General features: G+C 39.1%; 1 protein-coding gene across 1 annotated transcript in view; it reads left to right on the forward strand.

Annotated features, from left to right (window-relative positions):
* PIK3CB (phosphatidylinositol-4,5-bisphosphate 3-kinase catalytic subunit beta) overlaps nucleotides 1-20,176 on the forward strand; it is an 83,268-nt gene that overhangs the window by 2,131 nt on the left and 60,961 nt on the right. The gene's annotated exons all lie outside the window — the stretch shown is intronic.

Below are 20,176 nucleotides of genomic sequence, written 5' to 3' on the forward strand. Positions count from 1 at the left end.
CCCCAGGTGTTCAGCGCCCTCTCCTCTGCGAGGTTTGGCCGGGCAAGCGTGGTCTTTGCTTTATTATGCTTGGTGATTTTTCTGTATTTTTTCCTAGTTGAGAGCTCTCAGCGATTGCTTTGAGATTTTTAAGTGACGTTTAGGTTATTCGACACTCCTGGCTGTTTGCAGCTCAGTTTCTGAGCGCCGTTTTCCTTCTGAACCGCAGGAATTTGTACGGAAAAGCAGTGTTTATGAAGTATTTCCAGTCAGATGCTCGTTCTCTGTGCAGCCCGGAGCGGGTAGTGCACAGAACGGTCGCTGTGGCGGTGTGCTGTTACTGTATACTTTAACAGACAGCTAAACTCTTCCGCAGATGAGGACCTGTTTCTGTGTAAGGGGGGGAATAAATCTTCATTAGTCCCAAAGAGTTCCTGAAAGAGAAACGGAAACCTTTCGTGCCAGAATCTCTGGTTTGTCTAGCTCCAACACATGTGTGCTTACAGACTGATGCTGGATACCTTCCAAAATCAAGAAAGCTTAGGGTTTTTTTCTTTTTTTGCCAGAACTTTCTGCATTTACAGACTTTTTTTGTCATCAGATATGTTGATGAGTGTTGTTCATTTGGAATTGACAACTGTAGCCAAAGTAAATGTTACATACTCTCTAAGTCAACGCTGCCATTATACTGTTGATGCTGAACTTTATGCAGGCTTAGGAAGTTCTTGAAGCTGGGCATGACTAGAAACCCCAGTAACACATTACTAGTTTTTGGGACTGTAGTTCAGGGTGCGAAGCTACGTGAATACATGAAGGATGTCATAGAAATTTGATCGGCCTGTGGTTTGCAGTATTAGCTAGAGACTCCTACAACTCTAGGTCTTTGGAGATTAATGAAAAGGTGAAGTACAACTTGATAATACACTTGCTTTTAAGAAAATTGCATATAAAGAAATATTGAATATCCATATGCTTGTCAAAGCCCTGGGAAGTCTGGTGGAATGCATTAAGGTGGCTGGGGAATCAATCACCAAGGCACTTGGAAACTTCGATCTAGAAGCTTCAGTTCAGACTGATGATAGCTTTCCAGGCTTCAGAAGTTTCATGCCAGCAACCCATGCTTTTCAGAAGAGTGAGAGAAAGAAAAGGATTGTTGAACAAAAATGCTTCAGTAACTGTTTTTGTGTTGGGGGGGGGGTTGTTGGTTTTTTTTTCCTTTTTAGAAAGAATTATCAGGGATATCAGTAATATCAGGAACGTTTTGTTGTGGATTGACTTGCAAACATGTTTGGGTGGGGTTTCAGTCTGTAATTAAATGTTTTAAATTTTTTTTTTAAAAAACAGAACTTCCTCCATACCTGATCTTAAAATATTTTTGTTAATGTCTGTTTCAATTTCTGTTTTTCTTGACTAAAAATCACTTCTGTTAAGTCAGGTTTCACTTCCCTGGAATATCTGATGTCATGAATTTGCTAGTTCTCCAATTGTCTATGGATGCAGAGTTTTGGCAGAACTCCATATTCTACTGTAGGAAAGCCTTCTTAAAAAAACAACCATCTTCCTTTGATTCTTGTGATGTAGTAAAGGGACAAGATATTCCGCCTCCTCACTCTGATTTCACTGCTCCACTACTCCTTTCCCTTTCATGAAGTTGAATGTAGAGTCAGTAGGCTTGTGAAATGTTGCATGCTTTTTTTAAAGTGTGTGTATGTCTGCGGTATGCTCTGTTTTGCAAATGTGAGATTAAAAAACAAAATCCAATAGAAATACAAGCTGTCAGAATGCTACATATATGAGGAGGGTGGAGGAAAAGTACTAACTGTTATTATTTAGAAGTTGGGTGGAAATACGTGCTGGGGTTTTGGCTGTTTAGCTAGAAAGCTGGTATTGTGTTTCAGTGACCAGAGGCACAGAGTTCAAGTGGCTTAAGTGCTTTTTCATAGATTGAGAGATACGCATGGAAGCTTTCCCTTGGTTCTCTAAAACTTGCCACCAGTTAACTTATCTGAAAATAAATACTGGGCTGTTGGGTTGTGGAATTGTATTTTATGCAAAGTCCATGGGGCTGCTTCTGTTTGAGGTGGACTTTCTGACTTGCCGTGCGCTTGGTAGCAGCAGACCGTTAAGTTACGAAGCTAACCCTTTTTCACAGCTGGCAGTTTCTGTGAAAGCAGTCCAGGAGAGAAAAATCTGAAATAAGCATAACTTACACAGATAGATAGAAAAGCTGGCTTGTTTGGTTTGGTTTTGGTTTTTTTCAGTAGATGTGTGTTTGTACTCAAACTGATAACACTTGGAGTGCTGACACGTGGCATTATGTACTACGTCTCAAATCTCCTGTCAGAATGTCAAATTGCAGAGGGCTAAAAAAAATTTCAATATTAGTATCTGAGTGCATTAAACAATTTGTTTTGTGTCAATGCTGTTTGTCTTCACAAATGAAAGTTTCAGTGTGTTTTGCTTTGATAACTGAATTTGATCTGGTGGCAAAAATCCCCTTGTATTAGAAATGTAACTTTTTTAAAATTAATTTTTAGAAATTGGTGTGGTAACTTGTAAGCAGGAGGTTTTGCTTTGGGTTGGTAAGGTACATACTTATGGTCCAGAATTAGCAGCAGGTAACAAAGTGGTGGTTCTGTCAACTGTCACAAATTGGAGATTCTGCAAGGTTAAGGTTACATGTATTTGTATAATGCCTGAAGTACCAGTTAGTTTATGTGCAACACTGACCAATCTATTTTATAATCTGTCAAATTTACATGGGTAAATCTTTATATCTCAACCTTTGGTGGAAATAAATTCAGGAACGGGGTTCCATTTACACATTATTAGAATTGCAGAGTGAGGCCCTCGTGCAAATGTTTGTGGATCTGTAGCTACCAAAATAATTGAATTTACATACTGGCTTTAGAAGATTAAAGAAACAAATAGTGACGCTGATGTGTCAAAAAAAGCTTCCTTTGAGGAGTAGAACTGGAGCAATTATACTGTCTCCCACTGATAATTTGAGGGGAGCATGCACATCGTTTATTAGTTTTGGGTTTGGCAGTTTTAGGTAGCCAAAGTTTAGTTGCTAGTGTGCTACAGAATACAGCCTTTCATAAATTTGGTTGTATGCAAATAGAGGACCCAGACTGTCTTCATGTACAGTCTTTGCCGTTTACACTTCACAGCTTTGGCTATTGGCCATGGGGAAAAATGCCCCAAATCTTTTTCAGTTGCATTGAAAAGCCGGGGGGGGGGGAAGTAGTTTTGTGTCTTTGGAGCTATATATAGAGAGACATTTTTCCTATTTACTTTAAAAAAAGCATAAGAATTATTAGTGCTATCATTTTTCTTTTGATGTAAAATATACTTAATGTAAATTTGCTACTCATAGCTTGCTTTCATTTCTTTCAAAATTGTCGAACTTGCATATTTTTGATAAGTAGTGTTGCATTAAATTTTCACTGTGAAACTGAATTGTAAAGGGTGCTCTTCTGTTTCCAGAATATCTTGCTGCTATTTGCAATAGTTATTTTGATTTTTAGAATAGCTTTGTGAATTCTGCATCAAAATATCTTACAGAAACTCCATCGGAGATATCGGTGTCTAGTTTTATGCTTGTGTAACTTACTCTACACGTTCCTGTAATGCTGAACAGTTTTACTTCCCATGTTAAATTGATAAACGATCCCTAGATTTTTTTACTTCTTCACTTTCTTAACGGAAAATTTGAACAAGTGAGGTACAGTTCTTTGGGGCAGGGGTAGAGTGAGTTGACCTGCTGGGATAGATCTGCCTCTAAAGTACTCCTAAGAGATCATGAAGAATTGTGAATATTGCACATAAAATAGCTGTATAAATACACTTCCCCCCAAAACTATGATGATTGGATGGGAAAGATATGCCCTGTAATGGAGAAAAAGTTGTGTTGTGGGTTTAATTTTGGTGCCTGCATGTAATGGTATCTATCTTCTTTGCACGAGTTTACTTGTAAGAGGGGAGGAGGTGACAACCCTGTGATTTCTAATTTCTTGTTATGAGACCCTATTAATTGGTGTGTTCTCATTGCTGTCTTTTGAAGTTCACTTTTGGGGACTATCAAAGGTTTAGACTGAAGAGTCTAAACTTTTCGTAATATTTTTATGGGGCTTTTGTTCCCAGATTTATGTATCCAGAGCAGAAAGCAGAGGAGGCTTTTGTTCATGCGTTAATTTGGAACTGATGAACATTTTTAAGTGATGTGGAGTCCATTAGGAGCTTGCGCTGTATGTTCTCGCTTTGGGTCATTCCTGTATTTCCCTTGCCCGCAGGCACCATATAGCCAGTGGATTAAAAAAAACGATGAGAGGATTCAAAGATGAGTTAGATGATGTAAGTTTTGAGTTTGCCGCAACTGGCAGCATGTGTGCAATAGCTAGTTTGGATAGCAGAGGTAGATAAATAGTTTTGTGGAAGTCATGGGAGTATTTGTGGTTTGTGTTGTCAGTTAATAAGAATAAGGATATTAGTGTGTCTTTGGTTTTATGCTAGCATTTGCTAATTTTCAGTGTTTCTGAAAGTCCTTTGTTGTTTGGTCCTTATGTCTGTACTTTTTTCCACTTCATCCAACTTCCAGTATTCCTTTTTTTTTTTTTTTTTTTTTTTTTTTTTTTTTTTACTTTTTTTTTTTTCTTCTTACGGTGTGTCATTAAATTCACCACTCCTGGCTTATTCCTTCTCCCCAGATCCCCCATTACTTCCCTCCCAACCTCCAAAGAAATTAAGGACCTGTTTGTTAACCATATGTGAGTCTTTACTCTGTTAAGTGTCTTCTTCTTAGACTGCTGGTTCTTGGACCTATAGGCTATGTTCCTTACAGTGCCTTGTGGGGTCCTGTCCTGAGGATGTGTATTAGAAATAATGTATGCTTTACAAAGTATAATGTTCTGTAAAATGGAATCTGCAGAAGAAAGGACTCTCTGGGGACAGCTGCAGGAGGGAAGGAATCCGGTAGTCAGAGGTGAGGTCCAGGCTAGGAAATGAACTGGCTGTTATGGTAAGAGCTCAGCAGTCTGGGACTAGAGGCACACCAGAGAGATGTGGGGGTTCCTGTGGTAGAAATTGTGATACCAGGAGGCCTGCTTTTGGATCCTGTGTGTTTGAATGCTTGAAGATGGCTGGCAATATTGTTTTTTCTCTGCTGGTGTTGGCACGTTGGGGTTTTTTTCAGATCCCTTTTGGATTTAAATGGGTGTTGCTAAGGGAGGCAAGGTCTTTGGGATCCTCCGTTGTGTATGGTGTTCTGAAAATCATGTGGGCTTGGAGTAGTTGTATTTCTAGCCTTTAGTGCCGAGTGTCTTCCTTTTATTTCAGCTCATACAGAGAAGGACCCCTGAATTTACTATCTAGTTATCTGTATGCCCTGCTAAGGATGCAGTTCAAGACATCAATGAAGATATTTAAGGAAGATTGGCCCAGTCATAACCAGGGATCCTCTAGGCAAAGAAGACTTAGTACTTGGCATACAGACAGCAGTAAAACAGAGATAGTGCATATTTGTGTATGCAGTCTGTATAGGCATATGAAATAGCCAAATGTCAATGAGAAACAGTAGAATATAAGTCCTGTTGCTACCTTATGGAAATCTACAAGAACAAAAACCCCAATAATGGGTCCAAACCTAGTAGGAAATAAAATTTGAAATGCAGCTTTACAGCTACCTGAAAGGAGGTTGGAGTGAGGTGGGTGTCAGTCTCTTTTCTCAGGTAACAAATGATAGGACAAGAGGAAACAGCCTCAAGTTGTGCCAGGGGAGGTTTAGATGGGATATTAGGAAAAATGTCTTCACCGAAAGGGTTGTCAAGCATTGGAACAGGCTGCCCAGGGAAGCAGAGGAGTCCCTGTCCCTGGAGGTATTTAAAAGCCATGTAGGTGTGGTGCTTAGGGACATGGTTTAGTGATGGAGTTGGCAGTGCTAGGTTAATGGTTGGACTGGATGATCTTAAGGGTCTTTTCCAGCCTGAACAATTTTATGATTCTGTGATTTTATTCTTTTAAGTTTTCTTATGTCAGGTTTGAATGGAAGTTTCATGGGGGTCTTAAATGCACCGTGACATTGGGATTGAGCCATAATATCAGGAGGTGAAGACAAGTGTCTGTGTCTGCTGAAGTATTTTAAATTATTTACTCGTAGTAATAATTTAAGTGTGAAGAGGTGTGTGCATGTGTGTGGAGAAGAGCTGTCCTGTTTTTCTATTCGTAGGAGGACTGTATTTGGGAATCTGTGATAAATGCTGACTGGAAAGCTGATAGTAGTTTCTGAACCCGCTTGAGTGAAGAAAAGCATCATTAGTCTGGCAGATTGTCAGCAGCAAGTGGTACATTAATTTTTGGCACAAAAATATCACTAGCAAAAAAAGATCCTTTCTGTTAATAATAAAAATGAGGCGGTACTGATTATCTGTTCTCAGCAGGCTGATATTGTTTAGCTTTTTAATATCCACGTAAGACAGCCACAATGCTTTTGACAAAAGTCTTTTTATATTTTATTAAAAATAAAAGAATACTTCCTAATATACTGATAATCTGCATCCATCTACAGAACTAACTTTTCTTTTAAATAATAACTTTATTATGCTTATGAACTATTACAAACTATGTATAAGCTATTGCAAAACTTCAAATGTTATTTAAAGATAAGGAGATACCGCTATTAAGATGTGTATTAAATTGTATGGAATATGGTGAGTCTTCATCCTAGGCCAGTTTTACTTCCCCAGCACGTTGGAAGTACTGTTTTACGTCTACTACTAGTGGTAGTAATATAAAGAAGTCATATTTTTTATTTGAAGTGTTTATTTACACTTGAATTAGGTGATCTCTAGCTATATTGAAAATTTTGGTAAGCTGAACGTCTAACTTTTTACCTGAGTAATAATACAAGCATTTTCTTTACTGGATTGTAAGTGTGTAAGGATTGTAAGGGTGCTGTGATTCTGCCGAAGTTCTTGGATTTCAAGTAACGCAAGTACATAAAAATTGTTTATTTTTGTATGGCAGTCTGTTTTGATAACTGTAGTAATTTCTCCTTCCTTTGGGTGCTGTAAATAAATCTGGTGTATGAAGAGCTACAGTGATTAAGCATAACAGAAAAGGACTGCATAAAAAGGCAAGGTTATTTAGTAGGAATTGAAATCTTCAGTAAAACCAAGATTTGCAAGCAGGTGAAGACGTAACTTAAAAAGTTAGAAGTAATGTTAAGACCACAATCAAGTCTCTTCCTTATCATTTCTCATCTGAATTTGTAGTAGTTTTGTTAAGATTTGCAGAAGCTCTGTATCTTTTGAAATTGAATGTGCATATTGGGTGCTTTCATAATTCTGTCACTGCAAATACACTGGATTACAACTCACTTTATATTTGATTTGCTATTCACCACAAAATTACAAAAGTACTTAACCTACTTCCACTTTTTAAGTAAAGAATTTCTGTATTTTTCCTTTACTCCATTTTGTTTAACTTGAAAGCTTCAATGTTAATTTACTTGGGTGAGAAATACTGTGGGTAAAGCACTGGCTAGGGATTCGTAATAATTAGATTCTGTTTCCAAGTGTGTCACACGGCTGCTGTTTGAGCTTAGAGAATTTTGACTATCATGGTAGGTTTTCATCTGTGCGTTGGGGATAAGGCGGTTACTTTTCTTTCTTTGGTGTCTTTGCTTGGTAAACTTCTCTTGTGTTTATGTCCTTGAACATACATAATGTCAACTGTCATGGACCTTAAAGAATATGAGATGCTACTTCAGGATAAATGCAAATGCTTAATTGAAAAATACTTGTATCATCTATGGTAGTTGAAATGAATAGCAAATAGGTTTTATGTGCTTTATATTAGGATGGAGAAAAAGTAAATGTATTTTTAAGTGGCCCCACTTACAAAAAATCCACTTAAGTGGCCCCACTTACAAAAAAATCCATTTAAGTGGTCACATGTAATCATCCTAGCTGATGCACAACCTTACTTTGTCTTGTATCTGTGAAAATGCATCTGTTGAAAGAAAATCTCCTTTATTGTGGTTTAAAAAAAAAAAAAAAGAAATTACTCCTAAAAAGTAGGTAGAAACAGACTGTAGTACAGCAGCTAAAGTATTCCTAAAGCATCATGTTAAAAGATTAAAAAGGTAGAAACTTTAGTGTATTGTTGTCATGGGAATAGAAATTTGAATGATTAACCCCTTTCTATTTATAGGTATTTTCTCTGACTTAATACTCCTGTTCCAGTTAACTTTTATGTAAAAATTATAAGAAGGCAGACCAATTCTTGCCTTAGTCTATCAGTACAGCTAATTATTTTAGTGTCCTCAAGTTGCTTTCTTTTTAACGTGAATTTCACAAATCATGTTGCTGTATTTTCAGATTTATTTGATAACTTGTCAACTTTTATTGCATGCAACTACAGGATTTAAAGAGGCTTTCAGCATTTTGTTGCACTCTCTGTCTTCCCATCACTACTTGCTGATTTTTAAAATACTGGTATATTATTGCTTAAGACTGATCTGGGGTTATTGGCTCATGGGAGTGAGAGATGCAGGCTCTGTGTACTATACTGATACAGCTCGAAAGAACAAGACCTAATATATACCAATTACTATAAAAATTTTCCACCTCTTGATGCCAAAAGTTGCTGCTTTGTTGTTAATTTATTTGGGGCTTGTTGGCCAGGAAAATAGCATGCTGCTTTTACTGTGTTTTTAAACTCTATTTGTGGAGTAATAAAGGATTTCTATCTACATAATGGTGGTTTTCTCGAAAAACAAGCAGTGTGGTTGGTTAGATCCCTTATATAAGAAGGAGTCTTCAGAAACAGCAGCATTCCTGAAACTCTCAGCTTAAGCTTCTACATTTTGGTGATTAACAGACACAGTTAACCTGAAGAAAGATTTCTTGGGGTGTGGTGGCAAATGAAATGGCATGTGTTGTTTAATTTTCTGTCGTTCTGTGATGTACTTCCCCCCACCCCGTGATTTACTTGAGATGTAATACAGGATTATAGAGAGGCTTTGTTTTCTTTCTGACTTAACAACTTTCAAATTTTCTCCCATAATAAGGGAAATATTTTTTCAGTCTTTCCTCAAGACTTGCACCAGTTGGTAAATCACTCTTTTGCTATGAAGTGTGGTAATGAGAAATTTTTATCATGGTCAACCCATTATTGTTTGTGTGAAAACTGAAAAGCCTTTGCTTTCCATTTGCAAGAGTCGCTCTTTTGATTTCTGATTTTACAGCATATCTTAAGAATTGCTTTCTTGACTACAAATGCTGCTTGCTCCAGTGCTCTTCTATGTGCCCAAGTTTATATGCCTTGTATGCTACTCCTCCTGTTGTTTGGAGGTGAAGCAACACGCTCTGGAACAGAGAGTTGTTCTGATGTAGTCAAGTGGTTGTTGAGTCTCTCTAGTGGTTTGCTCTGGAAGGAGGAGCTAATTGCCATTTATCAGAGAAATAGAGGGCTTTTAGGTGCCTATTGCTGCCCTCCTCAGTTCTTCCACACCTTGCCTGTGAAAATGTCAGAGAACTTACATTTCCAGTTCAGCCTTTGTCAGGTTCTTCTTTAGTCTTGTGGGTTTAGAGATGTTACACAGAAAGTTAAGAGGGTTGTATTTTATTCTTTTCATCTTGCTGTTCATGGTTCATCTCAGTGTCAGGAGTAGCTTTGCAATTTGATCATATTGAATATAGAATTAGTCTGGTTAGAGGAGTTCTATTCTTACCCTTAGTATCGTAGATGCTATGGTGAAGTCGTTCACCTGTGTTAGAGATCTGCCAAGCAGACTGCTAGTGCTCTCTGTATGGAGCAAGCTTATTCCCCAAGTATTTCTGTGCTCTGCCAGTGCTCTTGTCACATGGGTCATAGCTGTTGCTACTTGTGCAAAATTTGCTGAGGAGAATACACGTGGCAATGCACTGAAAAGGGTATTTCGAGTAAGTTACAGCTCTAGTACGGTTATAGCTCTGTTCCTTCTCAGGATATAGAAGTAAATTTGTCACTGCAGTGTTCCCTGATGCCATAAAAAGCTTTTACTTGTCAGAAATAACCCTGTAGAAAGGATAATTCTTTAATCTGTTGAAACCTTTTCATTAATGAAGGAAGCTGAAAAATGCCATATAGTCTAAAACACTATGCTGAGCATTGCAGATGATGAAAATCCAGGTTTTTGTTGGTTTTCTTTTTACATGAAGTGTTCTATAATTTTAAGTGACATATCTAAAAGCGGTGTAAAACATATGAATACTATGCTAATCTGATTTGTGGATGAACTTTTGGATCTGACTTTTTTAACCAAGCACTCCCCTGCTTCTAGCCTGGGAGTTGTGCAAAATTAGGGTTCTTAAATTATGTAATATTGTGAGTTGTCATACTGAAATTATGCTTGATATTTTTACTCTTTTTTTTTTTTTCTAAAAAAACCCCCAACAACAACAAAAAACAAACCTCAAAATACCCACTCAAACCCCAACCAAACTTCAATGAGCAGAGCCTCGTAGCTGCGTAGTTGTTGAATTATTCTACCTGGTTTTGATATGTAGTAACTTAAAGAAACCCGATTAAGTTTATTGATATGTAGAGGAATTTTGTTTTTTAAAAAAATAAATAAAAGATGTTAGTGATGCTAAGAACTATTTACCAGCTCTAAGAAGACAGAATCTTTGCTAGCCATACACTTTTTCTTGTTAGGTAATGGATGTGCCAGACGATAGAGAAGGTTATAGAACTTTTATGTAAAGAGGCATTAAGTGACACAGTCTACCAATATATATTATATTGCGGTTTTTATTATACCTAAGAAAAAATAGTTAACAAAAGGGGTCAAATAATACTGCTGTAAATATAGATATTAATGTGAAGGATTATATTAGAACTGGGAATGTGATTGTTTAATTTTATATTAGGAAATTTGGTCTCAAAATCACTCCCAGTGACATTCTATATTGTAAACTGTGTGCTGATTGCCATTGTATTGCCAATCTTAAATTCATATATAAGGGTTAGAAGGAATAGGGATATCGTAAAGCATCTGTCATTTCAAAGGGAGTGTCAGAATTAAGCCAAAAGCTCAACTTTTATTCAGGCTTGCTCCTAGTTTTCTGTTCAGTTGTGCCTGTTTTTCCCCACCCCTTTAAATGCATATGGGGTTTGCTGTTGAGCAGCTCATACGAGCAGGAGGGTGGCTGTCCTTGCTTTCTTCAAACACTGCTCATCTTGCTTCCATGTTCCCGTAGTGATACTCTCCCTTTCTGTTTTGTAACATAGTTGAGGTTCTTGGAGGGTTTCCATAAACAGACTGAGAACCTGAATTTGTACATTCTGGCGTATAACATGCAACTCCTTTGATAACACCCTGAGTTTTCAGCACCAGAATATGAGGCAATAGAAGTCTCACTACCTGAAAGGGGTGGGGAGCAAGAGCAAATTAAAGTGCACAGTGTATCATTACCTAAAAGAGCTTAATAGATCTACTTTCGAGTGTTGGATATAGCTGAAGGTAAACTGCATTTGTTAGATGCTTGAATTTTTCCTTCTTCATCACAAGAAATATTCTTAGTGATGACTTTTAGTTTCAGATAGTATTTACCATATATATGACATTAGTGATGAAATACTACTGCTGTTTATCACATGGTAGTATTTGGAATCAAACAGCAAGTTGGACTGTAGCAGCATGTCTTTGAAGTACACTTAGCTGGACACTACTGTGTTCGCTCATAATCTCTTGCAATCCACGCTTTGGAGTTTGTTTTAATCATAAAGAACAAAGCCTTTAAACTGGTATCTGGAGTAGAGTGGGAAGTAGCTTCATGAAATGGCTCATAACAATTAATTACTGAAAAATTGTTTAGTCTTGCTATTTAATGTGTTCTCATTTATATAAAATTAAATATGCACACAACAAAAAGCAGAATTTGGGAAATAAACAGAAGTAAATTTGCATAGTTTCACCATATTAGGCATTTAACAGAATGTAAATGGGAAGTGAAACATCAGCATGTGAAAGTAGTGAAGAAAATGGACTACACAGAAGAGATCATAAGAATCAGACATCATGAGTAGTCCTATTAATAATGTTTCAAGTACCTAAATAATTGTGATAAGATCTTTGCAGAGCCAAGATAAGACTCAGTGTTCTATTTCTGTTTAAAATGTAAATAAATACTAATTTAGTAACTTCTGGGTAACCCATTAGGGTTTTTTGCAGTGTTTTGACACCTATGACACCCTAGTGAGTAGAAAATGCATCAGCAATAAAAGCCATGTTCAGATATCCTGAATTCTGAGGAAAAGCCTAGTCAGCGAGAGCTATGCACCTAACATCTTTCAAGAGTGTAAGCCAGTCAGAGGGAAATCATGGAGAAGGATATAGTAAACTTTAGAATGTCTGAAAATGGCCTTGAGCTCACGAAACGAAAATAAGATTTCTTTACCAAAAAATTACGGTGTGGAGGTAATTCTGTTCCTTTACAAGTCCTTGTGTTCTGTGTTATGCCCAATAATTAACTTGGCTTTAAAAGTATGGGGCATAATTGTGGTGTGATACAGGACTAAAAGAACCAGCACTTCACTGACATCTCACAAGTATAGGAATTGCTGTGTCGCTGGCAATTAATGCCCTCCTCCCCAAGACTTCTGTTTTCAAATACTGCTTTAGATGCAATGAAAATTAATGCACAATCAATTTTTTTATTATTGCTTACAACCTACTTTAGTGTTCAGAAAGATGAATTTTAGTAGTATGACTGCTGAGGGTACACAGTAACCGCAGACCAGTTGACTGGCAGTTCATTAACTCTTGCAAACATCTCTGTAGATGTCACAAGGGCTTGTGCAGGGTAGGGAATTTGTTTCACAGAATCATAGAATGTTTTGGGTTGGAAGGGACCCCTAGAGGTCATCTAGTCCAACCCCCCTGCAGTGAGCAGGGACACTGCTAACTAGATCAGGCTGCTCAGAGCCCCATCCAACCTGGCCTTGAATGTTGCCAGGGATGGGGCCTCCACTACCTCTCTGGGCAACCCGTTCCAGTGTTTTACCACCCTCATTGTAAAAAATTTCTTCCTTACCTCTAGCCTGAACCTACCCTGTTCTAGTTTAAAACCATTTCCCCTTGTCCTAACACAGCTGGCCCTACTAAAAAGACGTTCCCCATCTTTCCTATAGGCCCCCTTTAGGTACTGGAAGGCCGCAATCAGGTCTCCCCGTAGCCTCCTTTTCTCCAGACTGAACAAGCCCAACTCTCTCAGCCTGTCCTCATAGGAGAGGTGCTCCAGCCCTCGGATCATTTTTGTAGCCCTCCTCTGGACCCGTTCCAACAGTTCCATGTCCTTCTTGTGCTGAGGGCTCCAGAGCTGGACGCAGTACTCCAGGTGAGGTCTCACCAGAGCTGAGTAGAGGGGCAGAATCACCTCCCTCGACCTGCTGGCCAAGTCCCTCTTGGCAGGGCTGCTCTCGATCCTTCCTTCCCCCAGCCTGTATTGATGCCGGGGGTTACCCCAACCCAGGTGCATGACCTTGCACTTGGCCTTGTTGAACCTCATGAGGCTCACACAGGCCCACCTCTCCAGCCTGTCCAGGTCTCTCTGGATGACATCCCGTCCTTCTGGTGTGTCAACTGCACCACTCAGTTTGGTGTCATCTGCAAACTTGCTGAGGGTGCACTCGATCTCGCTGTCTAAGTCATTGATGAATTTATTAAACAGCACTAGTCCCAGTACAGACCCCTGAGGGACACCACTCATCACCGGTCTCCATCTGGACATCGAGCTGTTGACCACTACCCTCTGGATGTGACCATCCAGCCAGTTCCTTATCCACCGAACAGTCCACCATCAAATCCATAGCTCTCCAATTTAGAGAGAAGGATGTTGTGGGGGACCGTGTCAAAGGCCTTGCAGAAGTCCAGATAGATGATGTCTGTTGGTTTTCCCTTGTCCACTGATGCTGTCACACCATCACAGAAAGCCACTAGGTTCGTCAGGCAGGACTTGCCCTTGGTGATGCCAAGGTTTGCGCCTGCCTGAACTGCTGCTCAGTGGTTAAGTTAATTCAGCCTCCAGCCTTTGAGCTTCACGCTCGGTGTGTGCATGTGTGTATAGGTGTGGATTTCTTGGAAGAGGAGCACTGCTCTGTGCCTGTGGCTTCTAATACTTTACTTCTGTAAGCCAGATTTAGTGAACCAGATTTCGGAAAGCTGCACTTGTGGCCTGGAGGTGTAAGTGATCTGTGGGCTCTGGGAGGAGGTGGGGGAGCTTACATCTTCACATGGATAAGTCTGTTCAATCTAAACTACTCATTTCTTTGTCACCTGCTTTGGACGTACTGAACCGGTTGGGTAATCACTTGTGCCCTGAACTGGGTTGGAACTGGAAATGAGCTGGAACGTGTTACTCATTTGACGCCATGTTTATGAATCAATATAAAGCAAATCTAAGCACTTGTTTGTGAGTCATCTGAAATCATAAAAACACTGCTGTTTTTACAAAAATGGTCACGAGCAGCTTAGAACTTAATGCTTTTTGAACTGTAGGGTACCCTCAGATCTAGTACATTCTCTACCCCAGAATCTCTCCTAAGATGTTTTGGTATTCTGCAGTTGTCATAAGTTATCAGCACTGGTAGCCAGCCCTCTCTAATACTGAGCGCGTTTGCAGTATCTCCCAATTACAGAGACTTTGTTAATCTTGATTTCAGCACACTGCTCTCAAATCAGAGAATGATTGGTTGCCTAACAGAATGAGAGAGGAAAAATGTGCCATCTACTAGAGGTTTTTTTTTGTTATGCTTCATTAACAGTGATGAGTTCCCCTTCTGCTTTGCCCAGAGGCATTTCTTTTGAAGGTGGCAGAGCAGAAGAAAAATGGTTGAATCCATCTAGGAAAATAAAAATACTTCTGTTCAGGTTTTTGTTTATTGATCCTAAATTGTGGAGGTGATGCCTTGCTGTCTGGAAGTGCATGTTCTTTGCTCCTTTAGTTGAAGGTCCTTCATTTTCCAGTGTCAGTAAGAACCCCAAGTCTTTTGTTTTTATGTTGGCTTGATTGTAAGGACAAAAGATTGTCATTTGCCTCACAACTGCAATGATAATAAACTACAGTGAGTAGGATTGCTGGATTGCTTAACCCTGTGCACCATCAGGTTATACCACCATGAAAGAGGGATTTCCCCTCTTCCCCGCCCCCCCCCCCCCCCCCCCCCCCACCACCACAACGTAATTGACACCCTGTTAGAAATCAATATCTTTGAAATAGAGTTGATGAAAGCTTGCAAGATCTTTTCAGTATTGTCTTACAGTTCTAAACAGAAAGGAATTCAACAGCATGTGTTTCCAAGTAAAAAAAAAATAATTTATTGTAAAGCATATTAGTATGTGCTTGTGTGAGTACAAATTTCTTTTAAACAAACCTGTTGGACACTGAAGGGTATTACGGGTATTTCACAGAGGTGAGCCATAGCTTAGTGAGGGTAGTGTGAGCGTGGCTTCATTAGAGGGTGATTCATAGCAGTTGAGTACAGTGCTTCTGCTCTGAATCACCCACTGGGTAAATATAATTATGATATCAAGCTCTTCTTAATGAAGGCATGGGACTGAATTTAGCTTCAAATCGTGTTTCTAACTGCTATCCATTTAACGTAAAGAATAACACTGACCCACATTTTTTACTCATGAAAGTGTTTTGTGGTCTTTGTTTTGTCCATCTTAAGGCAAGTGAAAGGCTATAAACGGATTTGTAGTTCTGACATAGATCTCTCTTTGCAACTTATTTGGCTTAGAGCTTGGTATTCTTCAGGTTTTGTCTCTGCTTTTTTTTTTTTTTATTATTTTCTGAGGGTATTTTTACATGATGAGAGCTTGTAGCTATATGCCTGTTTTGGTTAAAAAGATTTTGTATGAGATAGGTGGGTTTCATAGAGCAATTGTGTGAAAATGACACATTTCAGAAAAGGCTGAGGCTTTTTTTTAAGGATACTATTGTTTTTTAACCAACCAGCAACACCTGTGAAAGTAGAACACAAGGAAGAACACTGCTGTGAGTATAACAGTATGCCATCCTTTATCAATAAAATATTTTGTCTCGATACTAGTGCAGAAATAAGTGTCACCTTTAAAAGGTCCAATCTGGTGTCTGCCATTGAAGAGACTATGGGCACTGCATCATTAGGATGATGGCTTGTGTACAGTTCTACTGTTTGGATCATTCTGCATGCAACACTATGCAATATATAGGAATTTTTTTTTTCAGATTCAGGCTTTAAATTGCATTTTCAACATTTGTACTAAGATGTGCAGTATGTGGAAGGCAGAAGTTGCTGTGATTTAGCCAAATGTGCAGTGCTGCAAGTTCTTCTTTTTCTCACTGTTTTAATTCCTGAACTTGGGTTGCAAATGGCTTAATTACTGATAGTGAAAGTTCTTGAAGAATTTTGTGCCTATTATGGTTGAAACTTAGGACTGAGGAAGGAGGGAAAAGAATGTTGCTTTATATTTCTCAGTGTTTTTTTCATTTGAAGATATTTGTTGTATTTACTAATGGTTAATCCTCTTCTTGTCTCAGACTTGGTGAAATGATGAGTTTCTTCATTGATGAGTGGATGCTACAAACAGCTAATTCAGCTTGACATTCATTTGTCCAATCTTCAGTGCTACTGAGAGCATGAAATGCATGAGACAGCTTTGAGGTAGCTGAAGATGTGAACCAAAAGCTATAAAATACCCTAGCTGTACATTTTTCTATATACTGCTGTCCAAAACATCTCCTAGTGCTCTCAGCGCTGGTCCTGATGCCTTCCTCAGTGCATTCTTCCAGAGCAGGGGATTTATTTGCAGAGAGGAAGATACTCAAGGAAGTATGTCATGTCATTCAACCCACTCAGAGTTGCTTATACTAAAGCAAATCCGGAGTATCCTCTCTAACAAATGGTTTCTTTGTTGTGCTCTGGCAGAATTCACAGAGGAGCCTGTCTGATGGGTCTAGAAATGGTTATAGAGTAGAAGACCATAGGACCACAATTAGCCCAGTAATTTCTATGTGGCATCTTATATTGCTTGTGAATGAAGTAGTCTTTTTTTTTTTTCTTTTTTTTTTTTTTTTTCCCCTTTGTTTGCGAGTGGCCTACTTCCCTGACTTAGAATTGTTTCTGTTTTACATTAGATACCACACAGGAGCTGTAGGCAAAAGTTTATTGTACATTTTCCCCCTTTCTTCCCCCTTCCTTTTGGACTTGATGATCTTAAAGGTCTTTTCCAACCTAAACGATTCTGTGATTCCCTTGTGGTGCAGGTTTTTTGTCATACATTCGTAAGCATTTCTGTGGATGTAAAGAAGTATAGAGGGTAGCTATAGAACTGTGGAAAGTTTTACTGTATTGTCACAGGCATTTGATTGCCACCATACAATTTTATGATTCCTGAATTATTTTGTAAGATTGTTAAAGTTTTTTTCTAAACTAGTTATGATTTGCATAAAAACAGTGTCTGTGTAATAAATGTGTAATGAAAGGATTCACAAAAATGATTATTTTGCAAAATACAGCTTCTCCTGTAGAAATTGTAAGCTGAAATGGAGTAGGATTTCTGTCAGGTCCCTTGTGGTACTTTATGTAGAAGTGGTATGGATGTGGGCCCAAGGGCAAGTGCCCAAGGTGGTTTTGTGTTGTGTTTTTTGGCTGAGCTTACAGTCAACAGAGACCCATGAAGGAGAGGCCCCGCCGGTAATGTCCAGGTGACAGTTCTGTTTGCCCCACGTTCCCCAGTGAGATGCAGTGGGGAAAAGGTGTGTGCTCATCAGAGAGTCCGGTTTGTGTTCACTGCTTGAGGCAGTTGCTTTGAGCCTTTCTGATCTTTACTCTGTTCCCAGAGGTAATGCTTGTGTGTTTCTTATGTAGTTGGAGTTCTCACTACCTGTTTACGGTAGTTAAAAGGCCAGCAGTGTTTTCACCTTGGTCTGTTAGGTAATGTAGTCACCAGCCTTTGAAAAATCTCCCACTCATCCTTTGATGTTAGAAAGTGTACTCGTATATGAAAGGTTGACCATGATGTGATCTGCAGTTACGCTGATAACCATCTCTCATAACCTCTGTTCTGCTGGTCTGAAAATAAGAAAAGTTGGTTAGCTAGAGTACACTGTCATCCTGTAGTGGAGGATTTGTTTCTAATACTTGAATGTAGTAGTGAGTGGTTTGTCTTTATACATCAGAAATATTTTAAGGTCTGAAGAGCTAGCCATTCCCCTAGCTATCCTCAGCGTACAGTTGGTTGCAGAAGACCAGCAGGAAGTCAGTTGTCAATGTCATGTCTGAATTGCAGTGTAGATGCAAACTACTGTGAGAATAGAGGGGAAAAAAACCAGAGAGCTGTAGGGAAGTGAGCAGAAGTCTAGCAAGCAAGAGACTCTGGAGAACACAGGAACTGATAAGCTGACAGGAGCTACTCACAATGCCAGTGCTTGTTAAATGTGTACAATTTATGGACCCTAGGTATTTTCTGGGCTTTATGCATGTGCCTAAGCCTTCAGATTGGATGCCAGTGCATTGACCACTGTGCTAATAGTTGTTTCTTTTATTTCTCAGCAAATTCTGAATAAAGCATGAGGAGCATTAGCTCTCCTTGCCTTGCCAGTGTCTTAGAGATTAATACAGTGCAGGAGTTGACTCTGCCTAAGATAGGAATGATTTGAAGCACAAGAGGAGCCAAGCAGCTGTCTCCTCTCCTTCCAGGTCACAGTCTCCACTGTGTGGTGTGAAGAGAAAGGAAAGAATGAGACAGAAGAAGGCTCAGAGCAGAAATTGCAGCACTAATTAGCACTGCCTGCTTTCTCTTCTGGTACTTGAATTATTTCACAAAGTGCATTTTTTTGTTTTGGTTTGGTTTTTAGTGCCAGCCTTGTTTGTGGGTGGTTTTTTTTTTTTTTTTTCAAATGCACTCTTAGTGAAGAAATCTGACAACACATTCATGTTACACAGTGTTCCCATTTATGAAGAATTGGGAAGATAGTATGGTATAAGGAAGCAATAAGGTCACAGTTTTTTCCAGTGTATCAGTGCTGGTACTAGAAAACTAGTATTGTGCATTTTGCCTGTGATTCCCACATTGAATTTGGGAGGCTTCTCTGTGGTTTGCCAACCTCTATGGAAGTGGTGGTGGTTGTTAGGGTAAATTTATATCATACATACCAGCAGTGGCATATATGCAATTTCAAAACACTGTTCTTTGCTCTGTTGATGCTGGTAGCTTTCCCATAAAACGTTTCCTATGAATTTAGAGTAGTGTGTTAAGTTTCTACTATCTGATTTGTCACCATGTGACTAGTTAGCCAGAGACCTCTAGAAGGTTGCGATATCCAATTTTTAGTTAAAATAAGATCTTGCCTCTGCCCCAGGGTATGGTACTTCTGACATACGCTGCATACCCCCTTTGAGGGGCCACAGATCATGAAAGATTGCTTCCTCAGGTGGAAGATCTGGAAGTAATGACTGTCTTGTATCTACAGTATGATGCATTCCACACCCCCTCCCATAGCTCCTGCCTTCTGGCCACTAGCTTTTGATTCTGGTTTTTCTGACTTCATAAACACAAATGTTGGCATGGCAGTAAAGCATTAATACTAGACTAGTATTTCAGGGTTGGTTACAAGAGATTCACACTGTGCCTTTGTCCTTGCAATTTCTAAATTGTCTAAGGCTGCCTTCATTTTTCTCTAGTCTTCCTTTTTGGCTGTTGCCTGCTCCTAAGCTTTAATCATGAGAAGTTTCTGGACTAGTTCATACTTTTATGCACCACAAGATTGTTTTCAAAAGATTGTGCATGGAGCAGTAAATTATTTTTTTCAGACTTAAGCAGAAGGGGCAGCAACTATTTTTCCCTCAAAGCCACTGGAGAAGTTGAAGTTGCTTCACAGTGCTCTACATGCTGATCCCTATAGCGATTCTGTTCTGTGTGGGACAGAGGGAATGACAACCCTCGTTCCTGATGACTGGGTTCTGCATTGAGTTCCTACAAGCATGGTGTGGACCATTTAGTGTGGTTTAGAAAAAGAATTGTTTATGGGAGGAGGAGTGTAGTTACAAGCCTTGTGTTTTGTGGCTTGGCCTACAAACCTGTAGATAATATCGGTGCAAACTGATAGCACTGCTTTGCTCTCAAGGGGGTTTTAAATATTTTTTTTTGTTTTATTTCACTTTGCTG

This window comes from Egretta garzetta, unplaced genomic scaffold (assembly GCF_000687185.1).
Source record: "Egretta garzetta isolate BGI_Z169 unplaced genomic scaffold, ASM68718v1 scaffold161, whole genome shotgun sequence".
In the NCBI taxonomy this organism is placed as follows: Eukaryota; Metazoa; Chordata; class Aves; order Pelecaniformes; family Ardeidae; genus Egretta; species Egretta garzetta.